This window comes from Pelodiscus sinensis, chromosome 2, assembly GCF_052426305.1.
Source record: "Pelodiscus sinensis isolate ZL-2025 chromosome 2, ASM5242630v1, whole genome shotgun sequence".
In the NCBI taxonomy this organism is placed as follows: domain Eukaryota; kingdom Metazoa; phylum Chordata; order Testudines; family Trionychidae; genus Pelodiscus; species Pelodiscus sinensis.
The window spans coordinates 53,142,671-53,155,496 of record NC_143053.1 but is presented as its reverse complement, the minus strand read 5'-3'; positions in this window follow the sequence as shown (position 1 = coordinate 53,155,496).

Here is a 12,826-nt window from a genome sequence, read left to right as displayed (position 1 = left end):
TGGCCATATCCCCTGAAGAGTTAGTCAGCTAGTAAGTTTGTACTGCCTCTAGCAGCTGCAGTAAGCCATACAATACATGCTGCTTAAAGCAGCAACAAAACCAAACCAAACCAATCCCCCAAAAGAAATCTAAGTGTTACGAGGATGTTATTTAGTTCTTTAAGGCCTCTGCAGCAGAATTACAGGAAACACCCTTCTGATATAGTGGTCAGTGCTGCAGCGTGTTCCAGCACAGTGTTTCTGGGCAAACCTCTCTGGCAGAACACCTGTTTGGCATTCATAGGACTAGAAACATCGGCAGAAAGGGACACACAAATGCCTGGGCTAACTGATCCTCCTTGTGCTTCAATTAGCCATGTTACAGTTGCCAGGCTTGGTCCAGATGTGCCCCACATAACCTGGAGGACTAGAATGGAGAACAGTTTAGGCATGAATGAATAAGCAGGTAGGAAAAAGCCTCTTGGACCACCATTTAAAAAAAAACTTAAAAAAAATGGTCTTGCAGCACCTTAGAGACTAACAAAAAATGTAGATGGTATCATGAGCTTTCATGGGCACAGCCCACTTCTTCTTTCATTGTGCCCACGAAAGCTCATGATACCATCTACATTTTTTGTTAGTCTCTAAGGTGCTGCCGGACCATTCATATATATATATATATATATATATATATTAGTTTTCTTCAATTACAGACTCAGGGCTGCCCACGGGGAGGGGGAGGGGGAAGGGAAAGTGGGGCAATTTGACCCAGGCCCTGGGTCCCCCAGGAGCTCCTACGAGAATATCTGAAGTCCGTTTGGGCCCCGTGCTCCCCATATGGAAGGAGTCCCCGAAATTACTTTGCCCCAGGCCCCCTGAATCCTATGGGCGGCACTGTACAGACTCACACGGCTACCCATCTGACACTTTTCTTTTGACTAATTGACTCTGCCTCCTTTAACAAGATGTGAGTCAGCCCTTATGGAAGCTTGCTTCAGGCTTCAGTGATACAAAATGGCTTGCTTCATTCAGCTTGTCAGCAGAACTTCTGGCTCCCTGAGGGATCCAGTGAGACAAAAGTCCTCACCAATTGACACTGCCTGACTCACATAGGGTACATCTACACTGCACAGCTATTTTGGGCTATCAGAACTATCCTGAAATAGCTACTCCACATCTTAACAAGCTGCTTGTTATTTCAAAATATTTTTTGAAATATTTTTCAAAATAACTGACATGCTATTTCAGCTTCCCTATAACTCTCGTTCCACAAGGGTTAAGGCATGTCTCGAAATAGTGCGTTATTTTGAAATTTGGCACTGTGTAGATATGCCAAATTTCAAAATAAGCAATTTTGCAGTAGAATCAAAATAAATATGGAAATTGGGTGTTTCTAGCCCACAGGTTTTTTTTTAAAAGTGGCCTTTTTTCGAAAAAACTTCCCCTGCATCTAGACTGCCGCTGTATTCTTTCGAAATTAAATTGAAAAATGTGGGGGTTTTTTACCGTAGGTAAACCTCATTTTACAAGGAAGAATGTCTTTTTTTGAAGGTGCAAACAGGGCTTTTTCGAAAGAGAGCATCCAGACTGCCTGGGTGCTCTCTTTCAAAAAAACGGCTCACTTTTTCGAAAGAAATGGTTGCAGTTTATACGCTCTCTTTAGAAAGAGGCTTTTAAAAAAGATTTTCGAAAAAGCCTCTTTCAAAAGATGCTTGTAGTCTAGACCTAGCCGTAGTGTAGTGCAAATTGCATATCTTATTTCAAGTTTAGGGTGCTGTGTAGGCACACCCTAAGAGAATTAAAATGTGGTACCCGATCAACTGTATAACATTGCCCAGTTCACTGCAGGATCTAGTGAGTCTGTCATGTGATTGACCCAGTAGATTTAGGATTAATTTGAATCATTCTTATGGATGTTATGGAGACTGTATATCCCTCCAGATCAGTTCCTGAAAAATATGGGAGGAACTAGAAGAGGAGGGGTATGTCTACACTACCCTCCTATTTCGAAATAGGAGGGTAATGTAGGCATACCGCAATGGCAAACGAAGCCCGGGATTTGAATTTCCCGGGCTTCATTTGCATAAGCGGGGCGCCGCCATTTTTAAATCCCCGCTCGTTCGAACCCCGTGCCGCGCGGCTACACGCGGCACGAACTAGGTAGTTCGAACTAGGCTTCCTAGTTCGAGCTACCATTACTCCTCATTCCACGACAATCGCTTGATCATTGTCTTCGGTCTACCCCCTCTGGGGCACCTGATGCTGGCCACTGTCGGCAGACAGGCTACTGGGCTAGATGGACCTTTGGTCTGACCCAGTATGGCCATTCTTATGTTCTTATATGCATCTCTACCTCTGTGATTTCCACTCTGTGCATTTTTTACCTATGAATGCTTATGCTCAAATAAATCTGTTAGGGTATGTCTACACTACAAAGTTAATTTGAACTAACAGCCGTTAGTTTGAATTAACTTTAATAGGCGCTACACATGCAAACCGCTAGTTCGAACTAGTGGAGCACTTAATTTGAACTAGGTAAACCTCATTCTACGAGAACTAATGCCTAGTTCAAATTAAGAAGTTCGAATTAAGGGCTGTGTAGTGGGTGGCTAGCCCTTCCCAGCTTACCCTGGTGGCCACTCTGGGCACAACCAGGGAAACTCTTCTGCCCCCCTCCCAGCCCCGAAGCCCTTAAAGGGGCACAGTCTGGCTACGGTCCCCGTGCCAGGTGAAAGCCTGCCAGCACCCAGCCAGCAGACCGCAAGAAGTGGGTGCCCGCCTGGTCTAGTGCGGAGATCGTGGACGTCATCCAGGTTTGGAGGGAGGCCTCCAACGTCCACGACCTCCGCACTAGGCATAGGAAAGTGGTCGTCTAGGGCAGGATAGCTGCCAGCCTGGCCACCAAAGGCCACATGCCAAACTCAGGAGCAGGTTTGCATGAAAATCAAGGTGGTCCAGTGAGACCCCCGACCCTGAGCCCTGAGCTTAAAACATAAGAACATAAGAACTGCCATACTGGGTCAGACCAAAGGTCCATCTAGCCCAGTAGCCTGTCTGCCGACAGTAGCCAACACTAGGTACCCTGGAAAGGATGGACCAAAGACAATGACCAAACCATTTGTCTCATGCCATCTATCTCCAGCCTTCCACAAACAGAGGCCAGGGACACCATTTCTACCCCCTGGCTAATACCACTCCATGGACCCAACCTCCATGACTTTATCTAACTTCTCTTTAAACTCCGTTATAGTTCTAGCCTTCACAGCCTCCTGTGCAAGGAGTTCCACAGGTTGACTATGTGCTTTGTGAAGAAGAACTTTCTTTTATTAGTTTGAAGCCTGATACCCATTCATTTCATTAGGTGTCCTCTAGTCCTTATATTATGGGAACTAATGAAGAACTTTTCTTTATACATGCTCTCCATACCACTCATGATTTTATAGACCTCTATCATATCCCCCCTCAGTCTCTTCTTTTCTAAGCTGAAAAGTCCCAGTCTCTTTAGCCTCTCTTTATATGGGACCTGTTCCAAACCCCTGATCATTTTAGTTGCCCTTTTTGGAACCCTTTGCAAGGCTAAAACATCTTTTCTGGGTTGAGGAGATCACATCTGTACACAGTACTGAAGATATGGCGTACCATAGTTTGATACTTCCCCTCCTCCTTCTTCCCCTGGCTTCCACTTCCAGCTCCCTCCTCCCAGGTTTCCCCTTCCCTTCTCCCACCCTCTCTCTTCCCCTCTCCTACCTCCTTTTCCCAGTCTCCCCAGAGGTTAATCCCCCCCCCCAGTTTTGTTAAATAAAGAGAGTTTCTATTTTTGACCACACGTGTCCTTTATTTTGTACATCAGGAAGGGGGGCTAGAGAGGGGTAAGTTGAAGAGGGTGACAGAGGAATGGCGTACGAGCCCCCGATGAGGAGGACTGGGGTGGCTCTGCGGGCTCCTCAGGGTGGAAGCTCTCCTGAGGCCCTCATTGACTCCCCCCGGATGGCAGCCTGCGGCAAGTGCAGCCGGGCTGATGGCCGAGTGTTGTGATGTGCTGAGTGTGGGCACTCAGGGCACTCCAAGTCAGGACTGTTTGCTGTCCGTTATCGAGGTAGACAAGCAAGCAGGGAACCCTGAGAACTGTCTGTCCGTGGTGGGGGTTGGGTCCCTTTAAGCACAGCCCTCGGCTAGCCTGAGACAGCAGCTCCACGCTCTAAGTCCTAACCTGATGCCCTGCCGGCACTGCTTCCGGCCAGCCTTAACTTTGGTTCAGGGTCCACTCAATGTGGACATGCTAGTTTGAATTAGCAAAATGCTAATTCGAACTAATTTTTAGGTCTAGATGCAAATTAATTAATTCGAATTAAGTTAGTTCGAATTAGTGCTGTAGTGTAGACATACCCTTAGTCTTTAAGGTGCTACATGACTCCTCATTGTTTTTGCGGGTATAATCTAATATGAATATCCCTCCAAGACAAATAAACACAATAGAAACAAATCACAGCAACAAATATTTTGTTCTCCATTTTAGAACTTGCTTTTTTCAGCTATTCTGTGCTCCATGCAAGAGCCAAGCTTACAACTACCTCTCTAGCTTTCTTCTCACTTTCTTTCTGGTTGGTTTCATACAGATGTATCATCCACAGCTCCTCTGTCAGCAATCAATACCCTCAGTAATACCTTGCATGGTAGTTTCCATTGTCTTCATCTATATTGCTTCTTCCAAAAGGCTGACTGAAACATGGCTAGAATGGGCATCAAGATTAACAAGGTCTGTGATTGCCTAGATATCAAAGGCATATTTGAGAATAATCACTAACACCTTCCAGCATAGCACAACTACATGTAAAAATTGGTGAATTGTAATAATTCACTTTCTCTCTTTGGAATGAAATAAACAAAATTTTTGCATTAACAGAATTGCCAGCAGTCCTGCCCCTGAATCCCCATTTTATAAGTCCTGCCACTGTGGCCATACTAGTTGCCTATCTTCCACAGAATCAGAGAATCAGAGAATACTAGAACTGGAAGGGACCTCAAGAGATCAAGTCCAATCCTCTGCCCTCACAGCAGGACCAAGCACTGTCTAGGTCATCCCTAATAAATGTCTGTCTAACCTGCTCTTAAATAATCTAGCTGGATAACCGTAGTCAGAGAGTTGTTGTTAATGGTTCTAAATCCTGCTGGAAAGGGATAACAAGTGGAGTTCCTCAAGGGTCTGTTTTGGGACCCGTACGGTTCAATATCTTCATCAATGATGTAGATATTGGGATAGAGAGTACGCTTATTAAGTTTGCAGATGATACCAAACTGGGTGGGGTTGCGACTTCTTTGGAGGATAGGGATATAATTCAAAATGACCTTAGCAAGTTAGAGAAATGGTCAGAGGTAAACAGGATGAGGTTTAATAAAGAGAAATGCAAAGTGCTCCACTTAGGAAGGAACAATCAGTTCCATACATACAAGATGGGAAGCGACTGTCTAGGAAGGAGCATGGCAGAAAGGGATCTAGGGGTCATAGTGGACCACAAGTTGAATATGAGTCAACAGTGTGATGCTGTTGCAAAAAAAGCAAATATGATTCTAGGTTGTATCAACAGGTGTGTTGTAAACAAAACTCGTGAAGTCATTCTGCCGCTCTACTCTGCACTAGTTAGGCCTCAGCTGGAGTACTGTGTCCAGTTCTGGGCGCCACATTTCAAGAAAGATGTGGAGAAATTGGAAAGGGTACAGAGAAGAGCGACAAGAATGATTAAAGGTCTAGAGAACATGACCTATGAAGCCAGGCTTCATGAACTGGGCTTGTTTAGTTTGGAAAAAAGAAGATTAAGGGGGGACATGATAGCGGTTTTCAAATAGCTAAAAGGGTGTCACAAGGAGGAAGGAGAAAATTTGTTCCTCTTGGTTTCTGAGGACAGGACAAGGAGTAATGGGCTTAAAGTGCAGCAGGGGAGGTTTAGATTGGACATTAGGAAAAATTTCCTAACTGTCAGGGTGGTCAAATATTGGAATAAATTGCCAAGGGAGGTGGTGGAATCTCCCTCTCTGGAGATATTTAAGAACAGGTTAGATAGACATCTGTCAGGGATGGTGTAGACAGAGCTTGGTCCTGCCTTGAGGGCGGGGGGCTGGACTCGATGATCTCTTGAGGTCCCTTCCAGTCCTATTATTCTATGATTCTATGATCTACAGTGATGGAGATTCCACAACCTCCCTAGGCAATTTAACCACCCTGACAGTTAGGAAGTTTTTCCTAATGTCCAACCTAAACCTCACTTCCTAAAGTTTAACACATTTCTTCTTGTCCTATCGACAGAGGCCAAGGAGAATATTTTTTCTCCATTCTTCTTCCCTCATAGCTCATGTTTTAATAATTTTTGCTGCTCTTCTCTGGACCTTCTCCAATTTCTCCACATTTTTCTCAAAATGTGGTGCCCAGAACTGGAGACAATACTTCTGTTGAGGCCTGATCAGCGCAGAGTAGAAGGGAAGAATGACTTATCATGTCTTGCTCACAACACTCCTGTTAATGCATCTCAGAATCATGTTTGCTTTTTTTGCAACAGTGTCATACTGTTGACTCATCTATAACTTGTGGACCACTATGACCCCTAGATTCCTTTCTGCAGTAGTCTTTCCTAGACAGTCGCTTCCCATTCTGTATGTGTGAAACTGATTGTTCCTTCCTAAGTGGAGTGCTTTGCATTTGTCCTTATTAAACTTCATCCTATTTACCTCAGATCATTTCTCCAGTTTATCCAGATCATTTTGAATTATGACCCTATCCTCCAAAGCAATTGCAACCCCCCCCCCAGCTTGGTATCATCTGCAAACTTGATAAGTATACTCTCTATTGGTATGTCTACACTTGCATCCTAGTTCAAACTAGGGATGCAAATGTAGGCATTCAAAATAGTCAATGAAGCGGGGATTTAAATATCCCATGCTTCATTAGCATGATCTCACCAGCACATTACTTGGATCAACAGCTATTTCGAAAGTGAAAGTGCTCGCTGGGATGCGTTAGTTCGAACCAAGGGGATTCTATTCCTTCCAGCAGGATTGTGAATTGTTAAAAACTACCCTCTGAGAACAGTTATCTAGCCACTTATGCACTTACTTTATAGAAGCCTCATCTAAGTTATATTTGCCTAATTTATTGATAAGAAGGTCTTGCAAGACCATCCCAGCTTAGAGTCTTTATCAGTGTGGAACCCAGACATCTAGAACATAGGAGATTGGGAGATGGGTCAGGCAGCTCAGTGACTCAAAACAGAAAATTCAGGTCCTCTCTTATTGCTGCAGTATGAGATGTGAGGCTGCATATAAAACAAGGCAGCTGGGTGAAGTGAGAAGCGATCTGGGAGGAGTCTGAAGTGCAGGAGTTAAAGGGGAAGACAGGAAAGTTAAAAAGACTGTTGTGCAGAAGATGCTCGTGGACTATCAAGATGATGGGAAAAATTTTAAGACAGAGATGACTGAGGGAAGATGTAGGAAGAGACAGAATAATGAAGGGGTTCTAGGGAAAAGAGGTGCATCTGGGCGTGGATACAGAGTCTATGATCCTTGTAGTTTGGTTGTGTGGATGCACAGGAAAAGTTGGATCTTGGAGATATGCAGAAAGAAACAGCAAGTTTTAAACATGGATGTGTGGGTCTATGTCAAAGACAGGCTGTTAGGTTATGAGGCTAAATGACAGAGAGAATGATGGTGTGCCCATGGTGAGTGAGGATGGAGTGGGAATGCTTGGGAGTAAAGATTAAAAGCTCCATTTGGCTATCTGAGCTTACACTGGTGATCAGATACATATGAGGAGATTTCAGGAACATCAAGTTTATAGTCTGGGCAGAAGAAGACAGGTCCAGAGTGGAGAGGTAGTTCTAGGAGTTGTCATCTCAGTGATGATAGCTGAAGTTGTGCTTATGAATGAGATCACTTAGAAGTAGAATGTAAAGAGATGGGGAACATACCCCAAGACATACCCCAATTGAAATTGGAGCTGTGATGGAAACAGTCCTTCATATGAAACACTGAAGAAGCCATTAGAGAGGTAGGAGAAGGACATCACAAAAGCAGAGGGAGTAAAAGAGTCAATAGTTTACAGAGGTTGGAAGCCAAATTGGCAAGACATGGGACTGGAGGAGAACTCCAAACAGCAGCTGTAGTCAGTATGTTCAATGAGTTTAGAGGTGAAAGGCAGATGGGTAATTTTAGAGGCAAGAAGAATCAAATGGGGGAGTTTAAGGTATGCTGTATTTTGAGGAGAAAGACAAGAGGAAGAGGTTGTGGAGAAGGGGAAGAAAGGAGGTAGTAGTGGAGTCATGGAAGTTTGGTAAGCAGTCTAGGATAGGAGGGAGTTGTTTTGGACATGTGAAAATTTTAGAGAAGGACAGCAAATAAAGAACCTCAGTTCTTTGAGTGATTATACATCTCCTTTCCAGTGCATGGTTTATTGGAGAGATTTTGTCTTAGTGGTTCCTACTGGGGCAGCATGAGCATCCTTTGCTCTCTCACGCATATGCATGGAGGGCTGAGATGCTCCTGAGCACCCTGAGTTCCTTCTTTCTGCCCATGACATTTGTTGGAGCTCCCTCTCCTTTCTTATGAATCTTTGAGCAAGCGTGTAAAGAGTTTCCATTTCAGTTCTGTATAGAAAGTGCCGTTTAGTAGGTTAGTATTAAAAAACCAAGTTTTTGTCCACGTGGTTCTGGCACCTAATCTGAGCAACTGATTTAAAACAAATTAATCCACCTGCAGACATTTTCTTTTTTTAATGCACTTCCATAAGGAAGAACTGTCCTAGTGGGAAAATGGAAGAAGTAGTACCTTTGAATTTTCGTCTAGTGTTGGGCAATGCCAATGTAATGATAAAACTATATTTTTTAATCCTCAGAATTTGAGACTGTTAGAAGGTACATTCTGAAGTGCATTTATTAGCAATAGGATGAAATTTAATAGTGAGAAGTGTAAGGTTATGCATTTAGGGATTAATAACAAGAAATTTAGTTATAAGCTGGGGGCACATCAGTTGAAAGTGGCAGAAGAGGAAACAACCTTGGAGTCCAGGTTGATCACAGGATGACTATGAGCCTCCACTGTGACATGGCCGTGAAAAAGGCTAATACGGTCCTGGGATGCATTAGGTGAGGAATTTCCAGTAGAGATAAGGAGGTGTTAGTGTCATTATACAAGGCATTGGTGAGACCTCATTTGGAATTCTGTGTGCAGTTCTGGTCTCCCATGTTTAAGAAGGATGAATTCAAACTGGAACAGGTACAAAGAAGGGCCACTAGGATGATCCGAGGAATGGAAAACCTGTCTTATGAAAGGAGACTCAAGGAGCTTGGCTTGTTTACATTAACCAAAAGAAGGCTGAGGGGAGACATGACTGCTCTCTCTAAATATATGAGAGGGATAAATACCAGGGAGGGAGAGGAATTATTTAAGCTCAATATCAATGTGGACACAAGAACAAATGGATATAAACTGGCTATCAGGAAGTTTAGACTCGAAATTAGATGAAGGTTTGTAGCCATTAGAGGAGTGAAGTTGTGGAACAGCCTTCCAAAGGAAGTAGTGGGGGCAAAAGACCTATCTGGCTTTAAGATTAAGCTAGATGGGTTTATGAAGGGGATGGTTTGATGCTTTTATAGACCTCTATCATATCCCCCCTCCATCTCCTCTTTTCTAAGCTGAAAAGTCCCAGTCTCTTTAGCCTCTCTTCATATGGGACCTGTTCCAAACCCCTCATCATTGTAGTTGCCCTCCCCTCACCCACCCTCTCTCTTCCCCTCTCCCACCTCCTTTTCCCAGTCTCCCCCAGTTTTGTTCAATAAAGAGAGATTCTATTTTTGACCACACGTGTCCTTTATTTTGTACATCAGGAAGGGGGGCTAGGGATGGGTAAGTGGAAGGAGGTGAGGGAGGAATGGGGTACGAGTCCCCGATGGGGAGGACTGGGCTGGCTCTGCGGGCTTCTGGGGGTGGAAGCTCTCCTGCAGCCCCCCAATTGCCCCCTCTCCCCAGATGGCAGCCTGTGGCAAGTGCAGCCGGTTTGATGGCCGAGTGCTGTGATGTTCTCCGGGCAATCCAAGCCAGGATTGCTTTGCAAGCGGGGCACCCCTGAGAACTGTCTGTCCGGGGTGGGGGTCGGGTCCCTTTAAGCACAGCCCTCGGCTAGCCTGAGACAGCAGCTCCACGCTCTAAGTCCTCATCTGATGCCCTGCCGGCACTGCTTCCGGCCATCCTTAACCCTGGTTCAGGGTCCACTCTGTGTGGACATGCCAGTTCAAATTAGCAAAATGCTAATTCGAACTAGTTTTTTAGTCTGGATGCATTAGTTCGAATTAGCTTAGTTCGAATTAAGTAATTCAAACTAAGTTAGTTCAAATTAGCGCTGTAGTGTAGACATACCCTATAAGTCTATGAGTCTATTAATGACTGATAAAGAATCACCTTGAAACATTTTGTTAAATTTATTTTTTTTCTTTCAGTGTTGTTTTGTGCCAACATTTTCAAACATCAGTTTATAAACATAGGGCACAGAAACCATATTAGCCACCATAAGGATCTGACCGTGCAAAATGCTGAGGATTTAGGCCTTTTTTAGCAAAATACTTGAGCCTCTACTTCATCTTAAACTTACAAGTGATCCTCTTGAAGGCAACAGAACTATTCAAATACCTATAGTCACGCATGAACTAAAATCCTGTGCAGTATTGGGCTAAAGTGCTCCCGCACCTTACATAGCTGAATCTCCTGACCTCATGTACAGTAGCTGTAACTCTGCTTGTCAGCAACTACTATGGTCTTCTGCCTTGGATGTCTTCACAGAACTTCCTCTCTGATACTGCCCTCAGTCAGGAAGTGAGAACAGAATTAAAAAACAGAAATTCATTCTGAAAATGAACAGTTATTAAAAAAACACTAGACCGGAAAATAATTATGAAATGATTAAAAGATTTTATGGAGTTTAGGATAGGGTTAATGGAAACAACTTCAACAATTATACTCTAAAATATCTTGCCTTTGTCACTTGAGAACTTTAACCATAACATTATTTTAACATATGATTGTATGTAAAATATGGGTGAGGTTTTTTTTTTTGGTTACTGCCTGAGATTATAGTTTACTGTCGGATTACACTTTTCTTGCTCTTTGCATTATTTGTCACTTTTAGTCTCTTCGGTGATTTTTGAAATATTTGGTGCTGGATCATTCTGCTGCAAATATGACCTGTCATTCCAACAAATGAACTGATTGAATCTGTCATACTGATGGGATTTATAGTAAATTCACTGCAGCACAAGTGAAACCATGAGAAGTTTTATTGGCTAGAATTGCTGAACGTAAGAGTCATCTGATTTCATCAAAATGCTAGCTTCCCATTTTCCATTAGGTAACTGCACCAAAATTAGCCCTTGTTTTTAATAGCCATTTGTCAATAATCTGCATGGTAGTCATTTAGAATCAATGATTTTTCCTATTTATTGATGTTTAATATCATTCAGATAAAGGAAAAAATGTGTCCTTTTTACAAAATATGCACAATTAAAATATGTTTTTAAACTTACTTGTAAAATATTTCCTGGACAAACTAAAAATTAAATTATGTTTCAAGAAATTTCAAATTGCTTTTTGATTTTATTGTTTCTTCTTTAATCTTTATGATTTGGAAAATGAAGTATCTAGTATTGACTCAGGGAAACTAGCAGTGAAAGCTATTAGACAAAAGTAGAGCATACACATAAATTATGCAAGTATTTGATAATTTGTCAAATACTACATTTATGGCAGTCTCCAAATTAAGATACTTTGAAGTCCTGTTCCTTTAAAGATGCTGCCAAAAGATTTTTTTCCAGTCTGAATGCATAGGTAGTGCTTATTTTAGATGCATTTAAAATAACTGCTTGTTTTTTGTGTAGATTTATTGTTTTTAGTATTTTATTTGCATTAGGGTGGTTGCCACAGGTTTGTTGATTCTGGACTTTTTCTCTGAAAAGGCATACATGTCTTATCGCTTATTGTGCTTTGTTAAGCCTAACAGTTAACTTTGTTACTATACCTATCTGAATACTAAAACTGTAATAAAAATCATTTTAATAGTCCTGTAAAGCAGAACACATAAACCAAGAACATTTATTTTCATTGAAGACACGTACTAATTTTTTATTGAGAGATATATTAAACATTGATACATCCAACCTCTGATTGAACCTTCAGAGTTGTCACATATAGGGGCAGTTGAAGATTTATTACGCAATATAAAATTAGGTGTATACAGTAAACCTGATAGTGAATGACCTTTGCAGACGGGAGAGTGCCACAGAGAATAATTCCTTTTGTTGCACAACAGAAAGGGATTTGAAGAACATATTTAATGAGATTTAACACTGAGTGATGGAAATTGTAAATTAAAAATGAAAAATAATTTTCAACAAAGTCTGAAATTATATTTTGCAAGGAAAACAGATATTCTATCACTACCATTCTTCCCATTGTAGAAGATCTCAAACTATACTATTTAGACAAATGTCTTTTGGCAACATTTTATTTTTGTAGTGTAGACGGAAATATTGCTAAATTACAAGACATGATTCTGACCATGTACCTGTTTCCAGTCATAATGGAAAAAATTATGTCAGGTGCTTTTAAAGGCTGACCATGAAACTCTTTGGTACATAAGAGTTTTAAATTAATAGAAGAATAATAGATTATGGTTAAAGTAAATATGTTTTAAATAGTAAGGAACTCTATAGAGTAACAGAAAGGTTAACTTCATTGTACTATACTGAAGTGTTTGCTTATTCTCATATCTGTCTTTTCTGTTGATTTAAATACACAGCTGGACTTCCTAAAGGTG